Source organism: Bos javanicus, chromosome 14 (assembly GCF_032452875.1).
Source record: "Bos javanicus breed banteng chromosome 14, ARS-OSU_banteng_1.0, whole genome shotgun sequence".
Lineage (NCBI taxonomy): Eukaryota > Metazoa > Chordata > Mammalia > Artiodactyla > Bovidae > Bos > Bos javanicus.
The window spans coordinates 34,193,759-34,217,487 of NC_083881.1; the positions used below are offsets into that span (position 1 = coordinate 34,193,759).

At 39.5% G+C, this 23,729-nt stretch overlaps 1 protein-coding gene across 10 annotated transcripts in view; it reads right to left on the minus strand.

Moving 5' to 3' along the window:
* The window catches only part of NCOA2 (nuclear receptor coactivator 2), a 286,593-nt gene that overhangs the window by 204,508 nt on the left and 58,356 nt on the right, over window positions 1–23,729 (minus strand). For 2 of the 10 annotated variants that reach the window (XM_061438947.1, XM_061438949.1), the window contains exon 1: window positions 8,504–21,799. The exons of the other annotated variants lie outside the window; for them this stretch is intronic. The gene's annotated coding sequence lies outside the window, so the exon portion shown is untranslated. Of the gene's footprint in view, window positions 1–8,503; window positions 21,800–23,729 lie in introns of those variants that run through there. 10 annotated transcript variants of the gene reach the window in all.

A 23,729-nucleotide genomic window follows, 5' to 3' on the forward strand; every position in this document is an offset into this window, starting at 1 on the left:
GATGTGAGAGCTGGACCATAAAGAAGGCTGCGTGCTAAATCATTCGACTCTGTACAACGCTATGGACTGCAGCCTGCCAAGATCCTCCGTCCATGGGATTCTCCAGGCAAGAATACCAGAGTGGGTTGTCGTGCCTTCCTCCAGGAGACCTTCCTGACCCAGGTATTGAACCTGCGTCTCTTATATCTCCTGCATTGGCAGGCAGGTTCTTTACCACATACCACCTGGGAAACCCAAAGAAGGCTGAGCACTGAAGAACTGATGCTTCCAAACTGTGGTGCTGGAAAGTCCCTTGGACTGCAAGGAGATCCAACCAGTCCAGCATAAAGGAAATCAACCCTGAATCGTCACTGAAAGGACTGATCCTGAAGCTCCAATACTTTGGCCATCTGATGTGAAGAGCTGACTCATTAGAAAAGACTCCGATGCTGGGAAAGACTGAAGGAAAAGTGAGCGGCAGAGGACGAGGTGGTTGATTCAATTGATATGGGTCTGAGCAAACTCCAGGATACAGTGAAGGATGGGGAAGGGTGGTGTGCTGCAGAAAATGGGGTCACAGAGAGTCGGACATGACTTAGCAAATGAACAGCAACAACAAAATATAATCCTAAGAAAATCATCACATTGCTCATTAAATCTAGGTACACTGATACCAGTTCAGTTCTTACTGAGATCTGCTGCTTTCAACAAAACCATTATGCTTCTAGGTCTCAGTCAAGACTATTACTATGAGTTGATTCCAATTATAAAGATTTACTGATATTAAGATAAACAATAGCGAATATAAAATAAATGGCATAGACAAATGTTACAAGCTTCCTTTTCACTCAGAAAGCAGGATTCATTCCAAGTACAAAAACACTGGATTTCAATAAGCATGATATCAACTGTGCTAAGCTGCTTCTTCCAGAACCAGGGATCAAACCAGTGTCTCTTATATCTCCTGCACTGGCAAGAGAGTTCTTTACCACTAGTACCACCTGGGAAGCCCATGACATCAATTATTATATGATAATAAGCAATATTGTAAGAGCAATATGAGTATTTACTAGTATTATTCAAAATGTTTATAGTTACAGCCAGTATTTGAATTTAAGTAGTTTTTCCTCTAGTACCTTCTTCACTGAGAGATATTAAAACATTGTAAATGCATGTAAGGCTTGGAAACCAAAGCATTGTAATTCAAATACTGACTTTTACCATATGTATGATTCTGAATATGTTAACCTCTCTCTTAGTTTCTTCATCTGCAAAATAGGAATAATATAGACCAGCAGTCCCCAATCTTTTTGGCACCACGGACCAGTTTCACAGACGACTTTTCCATGGACAGGGGATGGGGTAGGGGCGTGGTGTTTGATGGGGTATGATCTGGGGATGATTCAAGTACATTACATTTACTGGGCACTTTATTTCTATTATTATTACATCAACTCCACTGCAGATCATCAGACCTTAGACCCCAGAGGTTGGGGACCCCTGATATACATCATGTTGAGTTTTTAAGAGTGTAAATAAGACAACATCTGTAAAGCACATATGGAAGGGTTTGGGAATAGCAGGCACCTAATACAACTAAGATCATGGCATCTGGTCCCATCACTTCATGGGAAATAGATGGGGAAACAGTGGAAACAGTGTCAGACTTTATTTTGCGGGGCTCCAAAATCACTGTAGATGGTGACTGCAGCCATGAAATTAAAAGATGCTTACTCCTTGGAAGGAAAGTTATGACCAATCTAGATAGCATATTCAAAAGCAGAGACATTACTTTGCCAACAAAGGTCCATCTAGTCAAGGCTATGGTTTTTCCAGTGGTCATGTATGGATGTGAGAGTTGGACTGTGAAGAAAGCTGAGCCCCAAAGAATTGATGCTTTTGAACTATGGTGTTGAAGACTCTTGAGAGTCCCTTGGACTGCAAGGAGATCCAACCAGTCCATTCTAAAGGAGCTCAGTCCTGGGTGTTCTTTGGAAGGAATGATGCTAAAGCTGAAACTCCAGTATTTTGGCCACCTCATGCAAAGAGTTGACTCATTGGAAAAGACCCCATGCTGGGAGGGACTGGGGGCAGGAGGAGAAGGGGATGACAGAGGATGAGATGGCTGGATGGCATCACCAACTCGATGGACATGAGTTTGAGTGAACTCCGGGAATTGGTGATGGACAGGGAGGCCTGGTGTGCTGCGATTCATGGGGTCACAGAGAGTTGGGCATGACTGAGCGACTGAACTGAACTGAACTGAATACAATAATTACTATAATTATTATTGAAGTTGCAGAAATCTATCAACTAATTTCTAGTAACAGCCACAAAAGTGAAATGTTCATGACCATCAGAAATACTTCCAAGAATTTGTTTTAAAGATGTTTTTAGAATTGAACTTCTAGGTGCCACAAAGTCCATATGGCATCTCTGTCATTAGGCTGCGTGGTAAGACTCTTCTATTGGGTACTTCCTTGATGTTAGTGAGAGAGGAGCAGGTGTTCCATCTCTACTTGAAACACTAGGACTGCCAACTACTGAGTCAGATTTAACTAATTCATAAACTACTCAGACCATGCTAAACACTTTGGGAGGCTGTGCCGAAATTTCTCAGCAGCTAGTCAGTGAGTATGGTGCGTAAGATCGTGTACTGGAAACTTGGCACACACACCAATGATCAACGTAATTCCTGCCCTCAAAGAGTTTACAATCTAAAAGAAATAAACCAAAGAGTAATTAAAGAAAAATGCAAGAGAGTATATTAATTCTTGGTATAAGAGTAGGCTAAAGATGGTTATGGAGAATGACTGGTGGACAACTGATGTTAATTAGAAAAGTTTGAGTCAGTCAGCTTTTATCAGCTTTAAAAACAAGAGAGAAAATAATGGATGACTAATAGATGAAAGGCAGCTATAAATATAAATTATAATTTGGACACTGAATGTAGCCAACAGTACGAAAGCGCATCAAAGTAGGATACCACATCAGTGATTACCACAGTGGAAAGCAAAGTCATCTGGAGAAGGAAAAGAACAAAAATCAGCAAACTGAGAAAGTTACTCTCAGGGCTGCTAATAGCCTTAACTGGAAATTTAAAAAAATTTTAAAAGTATTTGCTATATTGATTCCTTTGCTAATCACTCAATCTAGGGGGAGAAAAATCATTGCTGAGGGATATTCAATTTATTACCAGGACCAAGTTTCTATAAACCACTGGATAAATCAAACTGCTGATTATATGGTTACAATGTCTAACTCAACTGTGCCTACCAAACTATCTTTAGATTTTCTGTCATTTGGTGTGACTTTCAAATTTTCTAAGAAAAGATCAAATAAATAAAACTAATCCTCCCAAAGACCGAATTTTAAAGAATAATGTGTAAAGTGTTAGTTGCTCCGTAGTGTCCAATGCTTTGTGACCCCATGGACTATAGCCCACCAGGCTCCTCTTACCCTGGGATTCTCCAGACAAGAATACTGAAGTGGGTTGCCATGCCCTCCTCCAGGTGATCTTCCTGACCCAGGGATTGAACCCAGGTCTCCTGCATAGCAGGCAGATTGTTTTCTGTCTGAGCTACCCAGACAGAATATGTACACACAACTCTTCAAATATTACACAGCAAGTTAACAGTATTCCCAGAGCAATTTTGGTCTTCAGTGGGATGAACATGCTTCCACGGGCAATTCAAGGCCCCACTCCCCAGGGTTAGAGCCTCACTACCCCCAAGGTGGCCCTATGTTGTTTAGCTCCTAAGCTGTGTCTGACTCTTTGGCAACGACCTGGACTGTAGGCTGCCAGGCTCCTCTGCCCATGGGACTTCCCAGGCAAGACCACTGGAGTGGGTTGCCATTTCCTTCTCCAGGGGATCCATCCAGATGAGGGATCGATCCCACGTCTCCCGCATTGGCAAGAGGATTCTTTACAGCTGACTTACCAGGGAAGAAGCCCAACTGGCCCTATATACCACCCAAATTAACTCCACAACTTTTTTTTTCTCCCTCTCCAAATCTGTCTTAATAAAGCATTCCAGTTTCCAAAACTGACATACATGCGCCTGAGATCCACATTCTTAGACAAGTAAGCTCCTGATGATTCCACCTTAAAATTCTCTATCTTCTCCATCTTATATTGATAAGCGTATCACCTTATATTGATAAGATATATTCTACCTAACTCTAAAAGGATATGCTGAGTTTTAATGTGCAGATTTGTTTTTAAAATCTAGTGCAAAATTTCCATTTCCTTGTTTTCTCTGAACTGGTCAAAGACCAGGTACTGGAGGGTACAAGAAGTCGTGTTAATATTATCCTTACCCTCACAGGATGCACTCAGTAGATAAACAATCTCTAAGACAAAATCAATACCCTTTCTCACTCATTCCAAGAAGAGCCTGCTATCCGAGGAACCTGCTCCGTAGAGATGCTAGAACAGGTCTTTTGTTTACAAACTTGGCCTCATAACTGGAGCAGCTCTTTCAGATGATATCATTCTCCCTTTAATGAAGCTATTATTCACACTGTTCTTCTTAGATTTTCCTTTTTAAGATCATATGATAAACCAATGTTCATTTTGGAAAACAGAAAAGTAGAAAAGAGAGGGAAATAACATTCACAACTATCCCACACCCTTGAGGTACCCTTTGTTAATAGTTTAGCTAATATTCTCATTTCGTTTCTTTCTTTCTGGTGTTTTTCTATCCATATCTTTAAAAATGATTAGATATAATGTTCTACAACAACTCACTGCTCTGCTGTTTTCCCTTACCATAATTGGTGCTATCATAAGAATATAATATCATTTACTTTTCTCCCCTGTTCAGCAGCACTGCTTCCATTGTTTCACTGCTTAGAAACTGTATGATGGAAGTCTGTGCACATACATCTTCATCTGGATGCACAAGTACTTCCTTGAAACAGAGTATCAAGAATGGCATTCCTATGTCTAAAGATAGGATCAACTGTAAGGCTTCTGATATATGAAGCCAAAGTAATAATCAGAAAATTCAAATTTATACCACAAACCAAAGTGATTATCAGAAAATTCAAATTTATACCACAAACCAGTAGTTCATGAAAACACTCTTTAATCACAACCTAATTAACAAAGGGCAGGCTCTCACTCATTCATTCATTCCTTTTACTAATTTGATACACAGACAGTGGCACCTCACTGCAATTTTCATTGTATTTTTTATTTAAGAACATAATCTATTCTTCATAGAGGCTAAAATGAGACTTGGCTTTCTCCCAGGATTTTTGACATGGGTGGCCCATGAACTTGGTCTGGTCTTTCTGGCCAAAGATTAGTCACCTCTACCTCATCACCTCATAAATGGAGGCCATTACCACCAACATTCTAAGCAGTAAAGGCTGCTGTCCCTGGACACACCTACCCTCCTGGTGGCAGAAAGCTCAGATGGAGCCACCAGAAAACCAGGCTGGACTAGTACTTACCCCTCCATAACTAGCAAGACAAGCCAAGAACACTGGTAAAGGTTTCACAGATCTCCTCAGAACCTTCAACTGTTCTGAATAATACTTTTCTTACTCTTCCTGGCACCTATGATACAGTTCACCGCAGTACTATTTCTGAGTTGCCCAGTACTTAGAACACAAACTGTGCGTCTGTGTATATTATGTACGTAAAGTACTCATGTTCTTTCTCTTCGTAATTAAGTTACTAACCAGATACACATCAGTCTCCGTAAATATGTAGATGAAGTACACATGCTCTTATCTTTATTATCTAAGTTTCCCCACATACATGTGAAAAGATAAAGGCATTTCAGTACTATTTGTCCAAACTAGTGAGGGCAATAAAATGAACACAAACAGGGGCTTCTCTACTGGTCCAGTGGTTAAGAATCAGCCTACCAAAGCAGAGGACACAGGTTCAATCCCTGGTCAGGGAAGACCCCACGTGCTGTGGAGCAACCAAGCCCATGTGCCACAACTACTGAGCCTGCGCTCTAGAGCCACGGGCTGCAACTACCGAGCCCATGCACCCTAGAGCCTGTGCTTTAAGAGAATGCCCCACAATGGAGAAGCCTGTGTAGCGCAACTAGAGAGCAGCCCCCGCTCGCCACAATGAGAGAGAGCCCAAGCAGCAGTGAAAACCCTGTGCAGCTAAATAAATAAATAAATCTTTTTTAAAAATTAATACAAATAAAGTATTGGAAAACCGACCCCTCCACTCTTCACATACAGAGAAGTGGGGTGGGGGAGGTTCAAGTGTTGTGATTCTAGAATGATACAGAGAACTCAAAGTAACTTGAAGGGCATGGCTCTTATAAAATCATCTGTAACATGGAAGGTTCAGATGAGGAAAACCGATAGCAAGTTTTCCATTTCTTATATTGCTTACATATGATGAATCATCAGGATTGTTGGCCACAGCCTGAGTGATCTGATACTGACAGTTTTAAGCCCAAATGTAGAGTAAACACGTTGGTAGCTCAAAGCTATTTCCCAACAATCAGGCTCTTCCAGGTGCACCAAGGTGGACTAGAAGACGTGACAAAATATTTAGTTCTCAATGGTTTTCAACTTTAAAATAAATTTATTGGTGGTAGCCCATAAACTCAACAGTGACTTACAAGTCAGAAATGGCCTTAAAAAGAGAGAGAGAGAAGGCCTCAGCTACCTTCCTGGGGTTCTAATAAATAACTCATTCACTGGGTTTCTTTAGAGACGGCACTCTTGTGTGGGACAATCAGTAACCAGTCCCGTCCTGAGAACTCTTTACCAGCAACTAATCCACATCGTTGCCTGTGCTTAAGTTTTTCTTGCTTAACTTCAAACTTTTTGACACCTATTACAAGACTACAGATTTTCCTGAAGTTTGCTCAAGGATATTAATTCATCCTGCTTTGTGTTATCTCCTTCCACACAAGCACACATGAACAGTCTTCATATGAACAACAATCTTGCTGTCTGTTCATTTATATTTTGAATACTATCCTTGAGATAAATTGAGTAAAGTGTGCCTAGTAAAAGAAGATTCGGCAGAAAGCAAGACTCCTGTATGTCTCCTCTCTTCATAAACATAAACCAACCTTCCCCTGGTCCTTCAAAGATCCATTCAAATATTGTCCCAAGCTTAAGTACTAAACTGCCTGAAATGATTGTATTTCAAAGATATTTACTTTAAATATTCTTCAACCCATTCTCCATATTTAAATAGAAAAAAAGGCATCAATGACAACACTAAGTTAATTCAGTTAAAAGCCAACCAGTTAAACAAAAGCAGCAGTACAATCTGACAATATGATTGTTCACAACTAACCAAAACCCTCTAGCTAAAACAAGCCTACTATAGACAGAAATTTACCTGAATCTCCAAAGTCACTTTTAATCTTACTATAGAGAGCAATCATCCAGTAGATAATATGATTAAACACTGATGTATTAAAAGAGTCTGAAGAACAAAATGAAGATAGACAGACAGATAGGTTAGGTTTTTAAAGCTGCATTACATACCAAGTGCTTCCAACAATCCCTGGTGCTTTGGGAGACAGCATTTTAATGAACCAACTTCATGCACGCCATAGGCTCAACCCACATTTCCTGATTTCTATGACAGAGATTGTCATTAACCTACCAAGATCACCAGGAATGCAGTAACAGTGTGGCCACACTTAAATAAACCTTTCATCTACTTGAGGAAAACAAAAATACTGTGAAACTGGAATGGCAGGTCGTACAACTTAGCACTATTACACGTTGGTTTCAGATGAGACCGACTGACTAATGAGCATACCTGAGACTCATACAGGAACGGCAAACACGTGTCACTTGCACAAACTTGGAAAAATAAGAACTAATCAATTCAAGTAATTTTTCATCAGAATAACTTACTGTAAGATTATGTAAGCCATCCACTGAATAAAAGCCTAGATAAACTCCTACAGATGAAAGTCTAGATAAAGTCCTACAGATGATATGTAATTTCTATATTTTGATGCCAAAAAAAAAAAACACCTAGATTTTTGAGTTATAAAGGTCTTTAACTGGGACTTTCCCAGTGGCCGACTGGTTAAGTTTCTGTGCTCTCAAAGTAGGGGGCACGGGTTCAATCCTTGGTGGGGAACTAAGATCCCACATGCCAAAGGGTGTGGCCAAAAGAAAATAAATAAAGGTGCTTTTTAAAAAGGGTTTTTACTGAATTCTATAAGACAATTAGTAAGTCTGGGACATTTTTGGATACAAGCTTTCTTGTCCCCACCAAGTCTCCTTTGTAGACATGGTTTGTAAACTTGATTTCTTCAAAAGTTCTTTACCATATTAAACTCCTTTAAAATCTCCCTTAAATAAAACTCTAAATGAAACAAGTGGTTTCTAGGAAATTTCAGTTCAGTTCAGTTGCTCAGTCGTGTCTGACTCTTTGCAACCCCATGGACTGCAGCACACCAGACCTCCATGTCCATCACCAACTCCCGGAGTTTACTCAAACTCAAGTCCATTGAGTCGGTGATGCCATCCAACCATCTCAACCTCTGTCGTCCCCTTGTCCTCTCACCTTCAATCTTTCCCAGCATCAGCGTCTTTTCAAATGAGTCAGTTCTTTGCATCAGGTGGCCAGAGTATTGGAGTTTCAGCTTCAGCATCAGTCCTTCCACTGAATATTCAGGACTGATTTCCTTTAGGATGGACTGGTTGGATCTCCTTGCAGTCCAAGGGACTCTCAAGAGTCTTCTACAAAACCACAGTTCAAAAGCATCAATTCTTTGGCTCTCAGCTTTCTTTATAAGTCCAAGTCTCACATCCATACACTTGTCTTTATTATAGAAAAAACTGATCAGTGATTTAAAAAGTAATCAAGGCTTGCTTACAGAGACAGAAATTAGGGGAAGAATTAGTTGATCAGCAATATTCAAGAACATATACACAACCATTAATCTTTAAATATGAGTAAGAACACATATTTCACACTAAATACATTTTCATTCTAAAAGGTAACTTTTAATTTTCATTTCCCTGATATCAAACTCCATATCCTACTAGATTAAATTAAAATTTAAAAGGAGAAAAGATTCATAAGACTAACAATGTTGAATGTGAAGCAAATAGAACCTCATATATTGCTGATGGGAATGAAAACTTATACAAATATTTGAAAAACTGATTGCCAGTTACTACTGCTGCTGCTGCTAAGTCGCTTCAGTCGTGTCAGACTCTGTGCAACCCCACAGACGGCAGCCCACCAGGCTCCCCCGTCCCTGGGATTCTCCAGGCAAGAACACTGGAGTGAGTTGCCATTTCCTTCTCCAATGCAGGAAAGTGAAAAGTGAAAGTGAAGTCGCTCAGTCATGTTCGACTCTTAGCGACCCCATGGACTGTGGCCCACCAGGCTCCTCCATCCATGGGATTTTCCTGGCAAGAGTACCGGAGTGGGGTGCCATTGCCTTTTTACTAAAGCTCAATTTATAATTTACCCAGGATTTCAATCTTAGGTATATACCCAAGAGAAGAGAGCATAAAACATGCATAAAACTAAAAATATGTAAGAGAATGTTCACAACAGCTTTATTCTTAAAAGCCAAAAATGGAAATGACCCAGATGGCCATCAATAAGACAAATACAAAAATGTTAATATATTCACATAATCGAACACTATATAGCAATGAAAAAGAAGAAATAAACACTACACTACAACGTAGATGAAACTCACAGATGTAATTCTGGGCAAAAGAAGGCTGGGCCCAGAGAGTACATTCTATTTTTATAAAGTTCAAGACCAGGAAAAACTAATCAAGGAGCAATCAAGATCTGTGGGAATTGAGACCAGAACAGTGGTTATCTTTTTAAGGATATTGATGACAGCATGCACACAGAGTCTCCTGGGTGCTAGAAATGTTCTCTGTATTGATCTGGGTAGTATTCACAAAAGTGTATACGTATTCACATATATATTCAAACTCATCTGAGTCATATTCTGTCTTACTACTTACTTACTGGCTTCCTGACCTTTATAAGTTATTTAGCCCCTTTACACCTAACTGACTCACAAAGAGTCAGACACAACTGAGCAATTAAACTGAACTGAAACCTAACCTTTTCCTTTATAGGATGGGGATACCTTTGATACAGGGTTGATCTTTAGATTATAAAGTATTCAAAAAATGGTAACTACTATTATTACCTGTTTTTTTATTTGCATCAACAGAGGATCACGGTGAAAGGATTTTTGAAAACCAATAGTGAAAAGAAATAACCTACAGTCATGGGAAAAAACAGACACAAGTTTTCAAAATCTGGACAGATCTGATGCCACAATATAAAAGCAAAACCAATACTCAACAAAAATGCATGCACAGTCACAAGAAAAGAAGAAACTATGTATATGGAATCCTAAAAGGTATGAATGCGTGCAATATACTTAGGGAAGATTTCGGGTTGAAGTGGTTAGATAAAATAAACGCAACTCTAACACCTAAGACTTGGTTACCTTCAGTTACTCGGAGAAGGCAATACAACGCAAATGAAAAGAATTAATGATTTCTTATTAATTTTAGCAATTTTCTCTCCCAAATAAAACCTTTCAATTAGCTAATTTGTTTTAAAGCCTCTCATACTCCCATTTACTCAAGAACAGTCAGCATAGGAAATAGTTCTAACATTAAGGAGGGATTTATTTAATCCCAAATTGCTCATAACAGCATAGCTCTTAATAAAAAGCAAACTTCATGTTTAAATTACAACTTTAGTAAAGGTATCATATTAATATATTATTTCCTAGATTTTTTCCTTATAAAAATGGCCCAAATTATTACTTATAAAAGCTACAGCATAAAGCTTTCTTACAAAAATAAAACAAAATAGAATCCTAACTTGACCAATTCAATGCCAGAATGCTAAATTTAAAAACTTAAAATTACCTAACCTAATACAGTTCAGCACGTAAGTAACTGCAAAAGGTCATTACAATTTTCAAAACATTTACTACAGCTTACATGAGTCTTTGAATTTATTCTGATTCAAAATTCTAGCCTGCTCAAATGTAAAATGCTACTAAAAATGTTAAACTAATTTGAAAAACTACTATAACTGTATGAATTATATAGAGATGTTTTGCTTTTTACAGTTCTTTTCAGTTCACTAACAAAATTTATAGCTAAAAGTAACTGAGATAATCTTGCTTTAAGCTAATATGTCTGAAATTACTGCTATGTATTAATTTGTGTCAATGTTTAAAAAGTCTAACACTTTGATGTTATTTTCATATCTACATTTTTTCCCCTGGCATCAAACTGCATACTAGCAGAGAAACCAAAGTAAAAATCAGGCTTTATCCATGTTCATTTTAAACTAAGCTTTCATTTTCATTTAAGCTTTATCTTTTTACATTTAAATTTTCTAAAACAAACCTCATCTTCCATAAGGCAGCAATCACGTATATTGTTTAACAAAATCATTAAGATGTTACAGTCCCAGCAAAGGCAGTAAGAAAAAAAATGCATTTTCACACCCAGAAGCAAGTTACAGTTCTAAACAATAAACCATGACTTATATCATGACATGAATAGAGATGCTGAAAAGGTTAGAATGAAAAATCCCCGTGAGGTCAATAGGATTTACTTTTATATTCATGTTACATGAATACCTTTATTAGGGTTTGAAAAAACACCGCTTATGAAAAGCAAATCACTATGTGATAATGGATGCCATTTTAAGACTTGCAAATCAACTCTTTTACTAAAAACACAGGTATACGGTAAACAGTAACTGGAATTCAAAGAGGTTGGCGATGAAGCCAACAAACTGCGAGTAGCTACAACTGGACAAAGTAAATAGCCCCAGAATTTTCACATCTCTAGGAATTCTTTTAAAAAGCTAGTCAATTTTTTTTTTTTTTTGGTTGAAAACACAACTACACTTGCATCTGAGCAGAGAATACGTGCGCTGAGCTTAAGCCTATTATGAATTTAAATGGCTAGGTTTGTAAGAGCATTTAAAACTACACTCAATTATTAAAAGAAAACCACCTACACTAAAATCTGTTTCACAATACCACGACACACTACAATATGATTTAGTCTATTTCAAGAATGCTAGTCAGACTAAAACTTTTCCCCAGCGTATTCCTAGTTCTAGATATAAAGATGAGTCTTTTTTTCTGTGGAAGTTGATAGAAAATTCTACCAAAACCCCCTTTGACTGTTTTAGTCATAAGTTTTGTTGTTGATACTACTGTTTTCTGGGGAAGGTGATAAGTACTTAAAAAAAAAAAAAGTGTTTTAAGGTATATGACAAGATATTTTGCTATTTGAATAGATTTTAACAGCAATGTAATGCTTCAATCAAACTAATTTTTTTTTCCATTTTAAAAAACTCACAAGTGATCGGTGCTTGCTTTGGTGTTCTGAGTACTCTAAGTCTATTTAATCTTTAAAGTTCAAATTCCAGGAGTCCATAGTTCAGAGAAACACAGGCTTTACAAAACCTGGGAAACGGTTGCTTAATACAGAGAGGAATACAAAGCACTGAAATCATCACATATTGGAGACAAGAAATACATTATTCTTCTCCACAGAGGACAATGCCTATATTTTAGTCATTACCTCGAGTTATCAAAGCAGGCCTGAAAGGTAAATATTATTACCTTCATTTTACAAAAAAATGGAAAAAACTGAGTCTAAATAACTTGCCTAAGGTCTCACTGCTAGTGGCAAAGCAAAGATTCAAACCTATGATTCCACATTCTCAATTCCATCTTCTTTCCACTCTACCTTTATCCACTGCGATAGTTGGTAGACACATTTATCAAAGAGCTGGCAGGACCGGTCTTCGCCAGTTGTTTACAAGGCATGTTCAAAGACTGGACCTGCTTGTTAGCTGACGTCAGTGAATGAACGAAAAGACTCAGAAGGAAATGGAACAAAGTGAAGAATCGTCACAAGCGTGCCCTATTACATCAATGCCTAACTCAGGGCGCATCCATCCCAGATCCCCCAGCTCTGTAATGCTATTGGGCACGAGGGTCTCTGGAAGCCTTGGGGAGCAGGAGTGAGGCAGTGAACTCGGCTCTGTCCTCAGGCACAGCAATCGTTTCCCTGATAACCTGCTCAGCTGGGCTCTCTTTCATACACTGCCGGGCAATATGACTGTCCACTCTCAGCAGTCAATGCGTTTCTGAAGGGTCTACAGTTCACGGGTGTGCCAAGGCACAGAGGTTTGAGAACCACGGGCCTGGGTACATCTGTGGACTCTGACAGTGAGCGTTGTCTGCCCATGTCAGTTGGGAGGTCCTGAGAGCTACCAGCCTCCCATCAGCTTGCTCAGCCCAGCCATCTCACAACTTCATGCCCCTTTTCTGACCAAACTGGCATGTATATTTTCTAAGCGTGAGCATGACTGGTCAGTTGTCCTGTCATGGAACAAATGCTCCGTATATAAATATGCTCACCACTTGTGAATTTCACTTCCTCCTCTTCACCATTTCCTCTGCTTTGTGTCAATCTTCTCTTTGTTTCTGTTGCTACTACCCTCCTCAGCTCTTCCTAATTCCACCATTCAACAAACTTTTCACTAACTAGCTCCTCTCACTATAAAGTCCCTTCTATACTACTGCCTAACTGATCTTCAAGAGCATTTTCATGGAGGGAGATGGACTGGGAGTTTGGGATTAGCAGATGCAAGTTATTACATACAGAATGGAGAAGCAACAAGGTCTTACATAGCACAGGGAACTATATTCAATATCTTGTGATACGGATAAACCATAATGGAAAAGAATATGATAAAGAATATATGTAAAAAAAAAAAAACAAAACAGCTTTCATCATGTCAAACTCTTTCAACAGATCTCCACTGTGAATTAGATGTGTTCTTAACATCTCCACCTAATGTTTAATGCCTAATCTGTATCCTCCCTAATTATTTATCCAACCTAATTTCCTACTTCAGATGGACACCAAAGAACCAAATCGGCCTCTATAATTAAACAATCGGATCAAGCCTGCTTCCTACCCACACGTTCGTGTGCTTAACCTCTGAAGGTGTCAAACCACGTCATTCCCACATTAGAAACCTGCAACAGTTCCCTGCTGCTGATGGAAATTCAAACCTTTCAGTAAGACATAGATAACTCCCCACGATCTGGCCCTAAAGCATCTCTGCCATCATCTTCCTACAACTAATGTGCATCCTGTTCTCCAATGACACTGGGCTCTTCGCCTCTCCTGGCAGGGATCTCCCTGGCCTGGCCTGTATCCATCTGTGTCATGATACTCAACATGGATCCAGACCCCCGTCATCTCTATTTGGTAACAGCCTCTCCATCTTTCAAGGTTCCGCTCCTGCTCGTGATCCTTGGATCTCACTTCTGAAAATTGGATCTCTTTATACTGTTTATGAGGCTCTGTCTTAAATTTCAGTTGTAATGGTCCACATGCTCTATCTTCTCTTTCAGAGCAGAAAGCTTTCCAGGACAGGGGGCTCTGGCTTGATCTTTACAACAATCCTAATACCTTATAGCACAGGACCTTTCTTGAAATACTTGTTATAATAAGTACTGACAAACACAGTGTACATGGGTCCCTGGCGGAAGGCATCAAATATTCTACCTGGTAGATGTGGTGAGAAATAAAATAAAGCAAAATAACAATAAATAAATAATCAAAAAGTCTCAACATTATCAGAAAGTCAAAACTTGTAAAAATGCAGACTTCTGCCAGCACTGTGGCACTGGAGCCATCAGCTATCTTTGGCCACATAAATACTGGTCATTTCCTCAGTCGCCTTGAACATGGTCCCCTCATTCCCGTCTCCATAAGCTCCGCACACGCAAACCCTTTCCCATACCCCTGATTCCTTCCTTCAACGTCCATGATCAGCTTTTTCAGGACTGATGTAACACACTCACAGTCGTGCCACAATGTCTGTTCCCTGGAGAGTAGGGCTGAGCTCAGTACTCTCAACCATTCCAAGAGCCGGCTACGACCAGGAAGTATCTATCAATGAAAGCATTGCACAGCTCAACAGACTTTATACTAAATCTGAAAGGTCTGCTGTTGTCTTAATTATGGTAAAATACACATAACATAAAATTTACCATCTTAACCATTTTTATGTGTACAATTCAGTAGTGAGAAGGGCATTCACACTATTGCACAACCAATCTCCAGAATTCTTTACATCATGCAAAACTGAAACTCTGTAGTCACAAAACAAAAACGCCCAGTTTCCATTCCTCACTACCCCCATTCCTGGTGATGAGCATTCCACTTTCTGTCTCTATGAACTTACCCTAGGTACCTTATGGGAGTGGAATCACGCCGTATTTGCCTTACTGTGACTAGCTTATGTCACTCAACACACTGTTGAGAACAGTTTCATCTAACTTGTCAGCATTTGCTTCCTTTTTAAGGCTGAATAATATTCCATTGCAGCTAGAGATCACGGTTTATTTATCCACTCATCTCTCAATAGACACTGAGTTGCTTCTACCTTTTGGGTATTAAGAGTCATGTTGCTATGAATATAGGTGCACAACTTAAGGTTTATTTTATGAAAACTCGAGAGTCCCCCTGAGGGGCTGTGTGAAAAGAAAAAAATGGTACCTCCAAAGGGAAAAAAAAAGTCACCTTACAAAGCAGCTGAAACTTCAAGACAACAAGTTCCCCTTAAGAATACCGATGGAGACAGGTCTGCGTGTATGATGATGCCACAAACCAGGAGCTGCTCACAAACTAGGGCTTGTTTGTGTGTGCTCAGTTGTGTTAGACCTGTTGAGACCTCATGGACTGCAGGCTGCCAGGCTCCTCTGTCCATGGAATTTTCCAGGCAAGAATATTGGAGTGGGTTGCCATTTCCTACTCCAGGTGATCTTCCTGACCCAGGGATCGAACCCTCATCCCTTGCATCTCCTGTGTTGGCAGGTGGATTCTTTACCACTGTGCTGCTAACATAAACTCATTACAATTTTTAACATGTGGTATGGACCAAATATCGACATGTTTAAGAGCAATCCTATGTGCATGTGTACACACACACATACATATGCGCGCACGCGCCCCCAGCCTTGCTGAGAAGAATCCCTAATCACAAACAAGTCCCCACTATTGCTCATCTGGAGTGGGTTAGCAAAGTTGTCCTTGAGAAATGAAGCTCCTCTAAACACTGGCATTGGTGAGATTCGGTGTGGGGCTCACATTTTCCATCAAGCAACAGTACTGTCTCTCTGCTTTTTTCCTTATTCTCAGCTTCCACTCTAAACTTGGACACCGCTCTCACTCTTAGCCCCAGATCTCTAGAATAAGAGGGGAGACTTCCTTCTAGATCCAGGGAAGTTTCTACCCAAGGGCTGCTCCTGAAGCCAAATGAGGGCCACTCACAGTCAGATGCAATCACACTGTCTGCCTCCCAAGAGCTAGCCGAGTGAGATAGTGAGAGCTCCAGCCAGCATGCCCTTTCCAGGGATCCCTGTCTAGTCAGCAAGAGCATGGAAGGATCTGACAAGGGAAAGAATTCCAACTCAACTTTCCAGAAAGATCTTTCTGGACAGGAACAGGGGTACTGGTTAAGGGCACAAGTGGTGGGGCAGACACTGGAGGCAGACCGCTGAGACCCGCACACCGGCTGGGGTCTGACTCCTGCGTGCCATCGGCAATCAGAGGTGGTGATCGTGCCCACTTCAACCCAGGGATGCTATCAGGTTTTAAGTAAACTGAGTTAGTATTACTGAACAAGGCCTGTCCCGTGGTAATCACTATGCCAGCGTTTGTAAAATAAACAGTGTAAATTCTATGAAAAAGATCAATACTACAAAGGAACAATTAAGTCCAGGTTTCCTTGGTGGCTCAGTGGTAAACAATCAGTCTGCCAATGCAGGAGATGCAGGTTTGATCCCTGGGTCCAGAAGATCCCCTGCAGCAGGAAATGGAAACCCACTCCAGGATTCTTGCCTGGGAAAGCTCATGGACGTAGGAGCCTGGTGGGCTACAGTCCATGGGTCGCAAAAGAGTCAGACACAACTTAGAGACTACAGCAACAACTATGAAGCCCAGGTACCTCAACCAATTGTTCAACGTGTATGTTTCTTGGTACATACCTGCTAACCACAAATCAAAGTCTCCAACACTAAAAAGTCAGTAAAACTGATTGCAATGAAGCACACATAGGGGGAAAAGTGTCATAACTGATTTATTACTAATAAAATGAATATTATTTAAGACAAGAACATAGATATTACTCATGAATGTTTCTATTTAGCATTTATAATATTACTTGCGAGTTTCATACTTGTTTAGTCATTTTTTAAAATTTATTTATTTTTCATTGAAGGATAGTTGCTTTACAATGTTGTGTTGGTTTCTGCCATACAACAATATGAGTCGAGTATTATGGTCTTTTAATTAGCAAATTCTAACCTCTGGTAAGACAGAAGCCTGGGGAGTAAGCTACAAGATTTTCCACAATCCTGGCAGACACATATAACAAAAGAAAGACCTTAGGCCAAATGTTCCAATATTCAAATGCATTCCATTTAATATTAGTCAATCCCATGTTGTCTCCTCTATGGATTTTGTACACATATTACATTTCAAGTATACAACAACTTTTAATTCCATACAGATCTCTTTTTCTATGACAGTACTTTCAAGGTACAACTGACAAAACCTCCCAGGATTCTTTTCTCTCAGAAAAAAAAAGTAAAGGTTTTTTTGGAATGATGCTAAGATTTGAGGTATTCTTTTTTAAAGTTTGTTATTATCTTAACCACTACAGAACTCAGTAATACACCTGATACTTCACATGAAACAATATCACACACAGAGCAGTTATTCAACCAGCCAACTGCTTCTAAATGATTTGTCTGTTTTGACAAACTAATGACAGTTAAATTAAGTTCCTTGTAATTGTAAAATCCAAAATAATCTGAATTTTTTAAAAATTCACCACACTAATGCAGTCATTTTCTTCAAGATAGTGAAAATTAAAGCAAAACAAAACAGAAAACCCTCAGATAGTCCCTTAGGGCTTGTAGAAAAATCGAGCTTCTCAGCATCTTTACAAGTCAGTTCTGAATATCTAGTTTTCAGAAAACTCAAAATAACTTTAAGTTATTTCTCTTAAAGTTTAAAACCTACAAATGCTGCTTTATGTTCTTCACAATGTTTATACGAAATCAAATAAAACTACTTTCGTATAAAGACAGTTTTAGCTTAACACTGCATTCTCATTAATTTGAAGGAAACCTAAATAAATTAGCTTCTTTCGCTGATTCTACACCTGCAAATACATTTTTAATTAATCATCCTAACAATAATCACCAACTCAATGGACATGGGTTTGAGTAAACTCTGGGAATTGGTGATGGACAGGGAGGCCTGGCGTGCTGCGATTCATGGGGTCGCAAAAGTTGGACATGACTGAGCCACTGAACTGAACTGAACTGAACACTAATCTAACACAATTGCTAGATTTTCACATGCTGAATTATGGCCAACCTGATAACATTCTGGAATACATTAAATACTGCCAGAGTGCCAGAACACACACATAGTAATAGTAATACATTATTATTTCATTGTATTTGTTCTTTCGTAATGATAGATTTCTCTGTATTCTACAAATTAACATACTTTTCTCTCTTTACAATTATTTACACACGCACACACCCTACACAGTTTAAAATCTCTTCTAGAATACTGTTTGGCTAAGCAGACAAAATTACAGAAGGTAGATTCCAAATATGCTTTAAAACACATACAAAATAGAAGTAATGTCACTAGATAAAGTACATAAAGATAGTATTTCAGAAATAACAGCCTATAAGCCATTAACCATTAACTTATATTCTATTTCATTACAGGCACTGAGCAGAAAAGATAAATATTTAATATCCTCAGATGGTCAATAAATTTGAATTATTTCAGCAGTCACTGCAAATACATTAGCAAATGCCTCTAGTTATAATCCCATAGGTTAGTAAACAATTTTCAAGGGACAAAGTGACTAGGTGAACTAAAGTTTATTCAATGCCTCAGATCAAATTAAATTTAATCTTAATCTTAAAATTCCTTTAAGATTTACATTTTTATCAATGAAATCAGTGCAGTCTCTACTTCTGCCCTTTCTGTTCCTTATCATTCTGCCACACATAATGGCAGATTTGCCAGGATGTCACAAATAACTAAAATAATGTATGAATATTTCTATACCATTGCCATCTCAAAAACAGTCCCCAGAGTCAAAGAATCAGTGATGATTTCCACTGGCACATTAAAATGGGTGACGAATGTAAAATGCAGATGACAAAACAGCCCTATCTCCTCTTTCATTAAGAATCTGAGTCTTGGCAATTCCCTGGCAGTTCAGTGGTTAGGACTTCTGAGCTTTTACTGTGGGGGCCTGGGTTCCATCTGTGGTCAGGCAACTAAGATCCTGCAAGCCACAAGGCTGGACCAAAAAAAAAAAAAAAAAAAAAATCCCAAACAGAATCTGAGTTTATTCAAAGCTTTCATTCTAATTCAGAGTTAAGAAAAAGTGAAAGGAGATATTCAACATGAGTTCCACAAGAGAAAGCAATCTCCTTAAAAAATGTGTTTCTGGGAGTTTCCCTGGTGGCTCGGTGGTGAGTAATCCACCTGCCAGGGCAGGAGACATGGGTTCAATCCCTGATCCAGAAAGATCCCTCATGCCGTGGAGCAACTAAGTCTGTGTGCCACAACCACTGAACCTGTATGCCTAGAGTCTGTTCTCCACAACAAGAGAAACCACCTCAATGAGAGGCCTGCTCTCTGCAGCTAGAGAAAAGCCCATGAAGCAACAAAGACACAACACAGCCAAAAACTGAATCAATCAATTAATTAAATAAATTATTTTTTTTTAAATGTTTCCAAAACCCATTTTAGGGTTGACTGGAACTTGGGACACTCTGCTATGAAGAATTGTAAATGGATATGAGTTTCTCTCACAGCAACAAAGGCCTTTTTAATCCATATATTTTATTTGTATAGCATTAGCATGCCTTTACAACTCTGGTGGGGAAGGTTTAAGAGTGGCTGACCAGCAGGTGGAGGACAGGAAGTTTTGAATTTGAAGAGGAACACCCACGGGCTAGAACAGAGGGTACAGCTGGGCTAACCAGTGGACAACCAACCAGTAGTCTGGGCCAGCCTGCTGTCTCTTTCAACTCTCCTCACCGTGTAACCTCTGCCCCGAATTTCACTCCTCCTTTAGCGGGCTACAAAACAGACACAGCCTCTCTCTGTCTTCCTTAACTACAAACCCTCCAGATCACTTAAGGACTTCTACTGCTAATGGCAACAACAGCAGGAGTGTTAAATGGGCCCTCTTCTGTCTCAAGCCGGGTTGAGTTCTTTCCTGGAGGCAAATGAGGCTTCACTCCAGGAACTGGGACCAGCCAGGAGAGGAGGAAAGATGAAGGCTGCTCTCTGGAGCAGGGCAGGGCTAAAAGTGAGCCAGAGGAGAGAAAAGTTTCCAACACTGGGCACGGAACAGGGGAGGGAGGCTCCCAAACTGTAAGAAGTCTTGCAAAGTCAATCCAGATTACATAAATCAAGGGCAACTTATTAACAAAACTTCAGCTACCCCAAAGACAACTGAGTTCTAAATAGTAGGATAAAAAATAAACACTTAACTCTCTCAAAAACGCAGTTCTTTTATTTCATGTAAAATGTATCCCAAGTGGAGTTAACACTAACATGCTCTTTTCAACTGCTGACGCCAAAGCGGCAGTTTTGTAGTAAATTACAGTGGCCAAGATCATCTACGAATAATTTACCGTCCAAGTTCTCCAATCACACCTGGAAACAGTTAAGCCTGTCATGCCATGTATGTTCATAGTTAGGAAGCAGGGCCTGTGGATTAACCACATCTGAAAAGTTAAATTATCATTTCATATAACTCCAAAGGATCACAAATAATACAATATGGTTACTCCCCAGGGGTAAAAAGGCAGTGTGTGACATCTGGGGATATAGGGATAAATAATCACTCCAAATCACACAGTTTTCTCAAAGAATTTGTAAATGTGCCATGCATGCTTCATAGATTTTTTTCTCTGCTCAGAAGTTGGCTTCAAATTCTGAAATGTGACTTTTCAGCCAGATAAAATTTCAAAGCATTTTTTAAGAAGGATACTTGGACTAACAGCACGTGCTCCCAAACACTAATGTGTCCTTTCTTCTCTCTACGGGGGCAGGCGGGGGCTGCAGAAACCAGTCAGCACAAAAACAATTAACAGCAGCAATCTGATGGCAACTAAACCTTGACTTATATAAATACATAGAATGCTTGGACCCATTCCAAGTACCCTGTAAAATCCTATTAAGATGATGAATCGTTCATAATTTAGATTTGTTTTAGCTCTAAACTTCTAAATGCAGCATAAGCATTAAATCCCTCTCACAGAGTCCATGATAAATTCCAACTTTCTCTGCATGGTATTTTCTGCTACTGTTCTCCAAAAATCACAGATTTTTTTTTTTAATTGATATTCGCCCACGGGGGTTCCCTGGTGGTCTAGTGGTTAGGAATTGGTGCTTTCACTGCCATAGGGTTCAATCCCTGGTGGGGGAACTGAGATCCCACAAGCTGCACTCCCTGGCCAAAATTAAAAAACAAAACAAAACAAAACAAAAAATCACCCAGACTCAAAAGAGATCTTCTCCAACACTCTCAAAAAAATTTAGAGGGGGGAAAAAAAATCCTGGTGATTTGCCTAAGGTCAAACAGTGCCAAAGGATGGAGTAAAAAGTGACTTTGGGTTCAAACAGTCAGCAGGCAGCAGCAGAGTCGAGGTTGAGGACTCTTAATCAGCCTCTCCCCACACCAAACTGAAACCCCCACCCTACCCCCACCACTCCTGTCCAAATACAAAGAACTGCAGTGCTTACTGTCTTGTCGTGAAATGACATTTCCTTCTAAGAATGCTACCTTTACTATAGGGAATGAGCACCCATGCTACTGTTTAAAGAGAAACAACGAGCCTGTCTGTGTTCATCAGCAGAATGTATGTGGTTTCTTGTGATGCTCTGAAACATAAAGAAATCTACCGATGGAATCCTCACACTGTAAATGTTTAAGGATAAAATGTTTCAAATGGATAACCAACAAGGACCTACTGTGTAGCACAGGAAACTCTGCTCAATGTTCATTAGCAGCCTGGATGGGAGGGGAGTTTGAGGGAGATTGTATGCATATATTACCGCTGAGACCCTTCCCTGTTCACCTGAAACTACAATTGTTACTCAGTTATACCCCAAAACAAAATGGTTTTGGTGCTAAAAAAAATTAAAATTAAAAAGAAGAAATAATCAACTTATCTGTGTTTATCAGCAGAATGTATGGGGTTTCTTGTAACATTCTGAAACATAAGAAATCTAGTGATTGAATCCTCCTCACTGAACAGTTTAGTAATAAAACGTTTACCATTCTATTACGAAGGACCAGCAAGAACCTACTGCATAGCACAGGGAACTCTGCTCAATGCTCTGTTGCAGTCTGGATGGGAGGGGAGTTTAGGGGAGAATGGATGCACATATATATGGCTGAGTTGCTTTGCTGTCTACCTGAAACTATCACGACACTGTTAATCAGCTACGCTCATATAAAATGAAAAATTAATGATAATAAAATGTTCAATCAGGAATAGAACATTTTCACGTGAATCTCCTTCTCCAAAGCTGCAAAGATCCTGCTTTTCTGGCCCTTGCTATGGCCACGCCACTGCACCTGCCATTCTGACCTGTTCAATGACTTTTTAATAACTGTTTACAGCCACTGGGTGTAAATATCAAAGTGCTTGCTAAACAGTAATTACTTCTCCTTCTCGTAACATCCCTTTTTATAGAGATAAACAGCCTCAGATCAAGGCCTGTGTCTGCACTGAGGGCAGTATTTTTCTATTGCTAAAACTTAAGATGCTGAGTATTATGGAAATGATTACCAATCTAAACACGAGAAGCCTGCCTTTTTCCTTTAAAAAGACAAACACTGATATAAGAAATTATTTCTTTTGCAAAATATAGAACTTTGCTTATCATATATATCTACACCCAGAAGTGTCACTAAACAGGACACATCAAGCAGGCGGCTTGCCCAGAGCCCAGATCATACTAAGTCACAACATGCCCAGAAAATGGCTGGGCTGGCGAGTCCATCTCTACACTCAAGCTGTTGGGTTGAACAGAACCCTAACTTTTATAAATGGTAACAGATTAATGCTTAATATAATTCCTATGTACATCTGTTCACTATATTCCCAAATCTTTTATCATGATGGAGTGTCATATATTTAATTTGCTGACAGGCCAGTGGACAGGTTGAACTTCCCTGGTGGCTCAGACAGTAAAGAATCTGCCAGCAATGCAGGAGACCCAGGTTCAATCCCTGGGTAGGGAAGATCCCCTGGAGAAGAGAATGGCAACCCACTCTAGTATTCTTGCCTGGAGAATCCCATGGACAGAGGAGCCTGGCAAGCTACAGTCCACGGGGTAGCAAAGAGTCGGACATGACTGAGCAACTAACATTAGTGGACATGTTAATTATGATTTTTCAACTACAAAAGCATGATTTTTGTCTTTACCAATACCATCCATGTGAAATATATTGGCAGATTCACATCAAGTTGGCCTAAACAGTTTTCTTTAAAGTAAGTAAAATTAATCTCCCCTTCTTAATCATCTTCATTCTGTGGATTAAGGTACAAAGATATTGGGATTCACTTCATACATTTATAAATCCATGCTGAATCACGTACAGTAACTTCTATCTG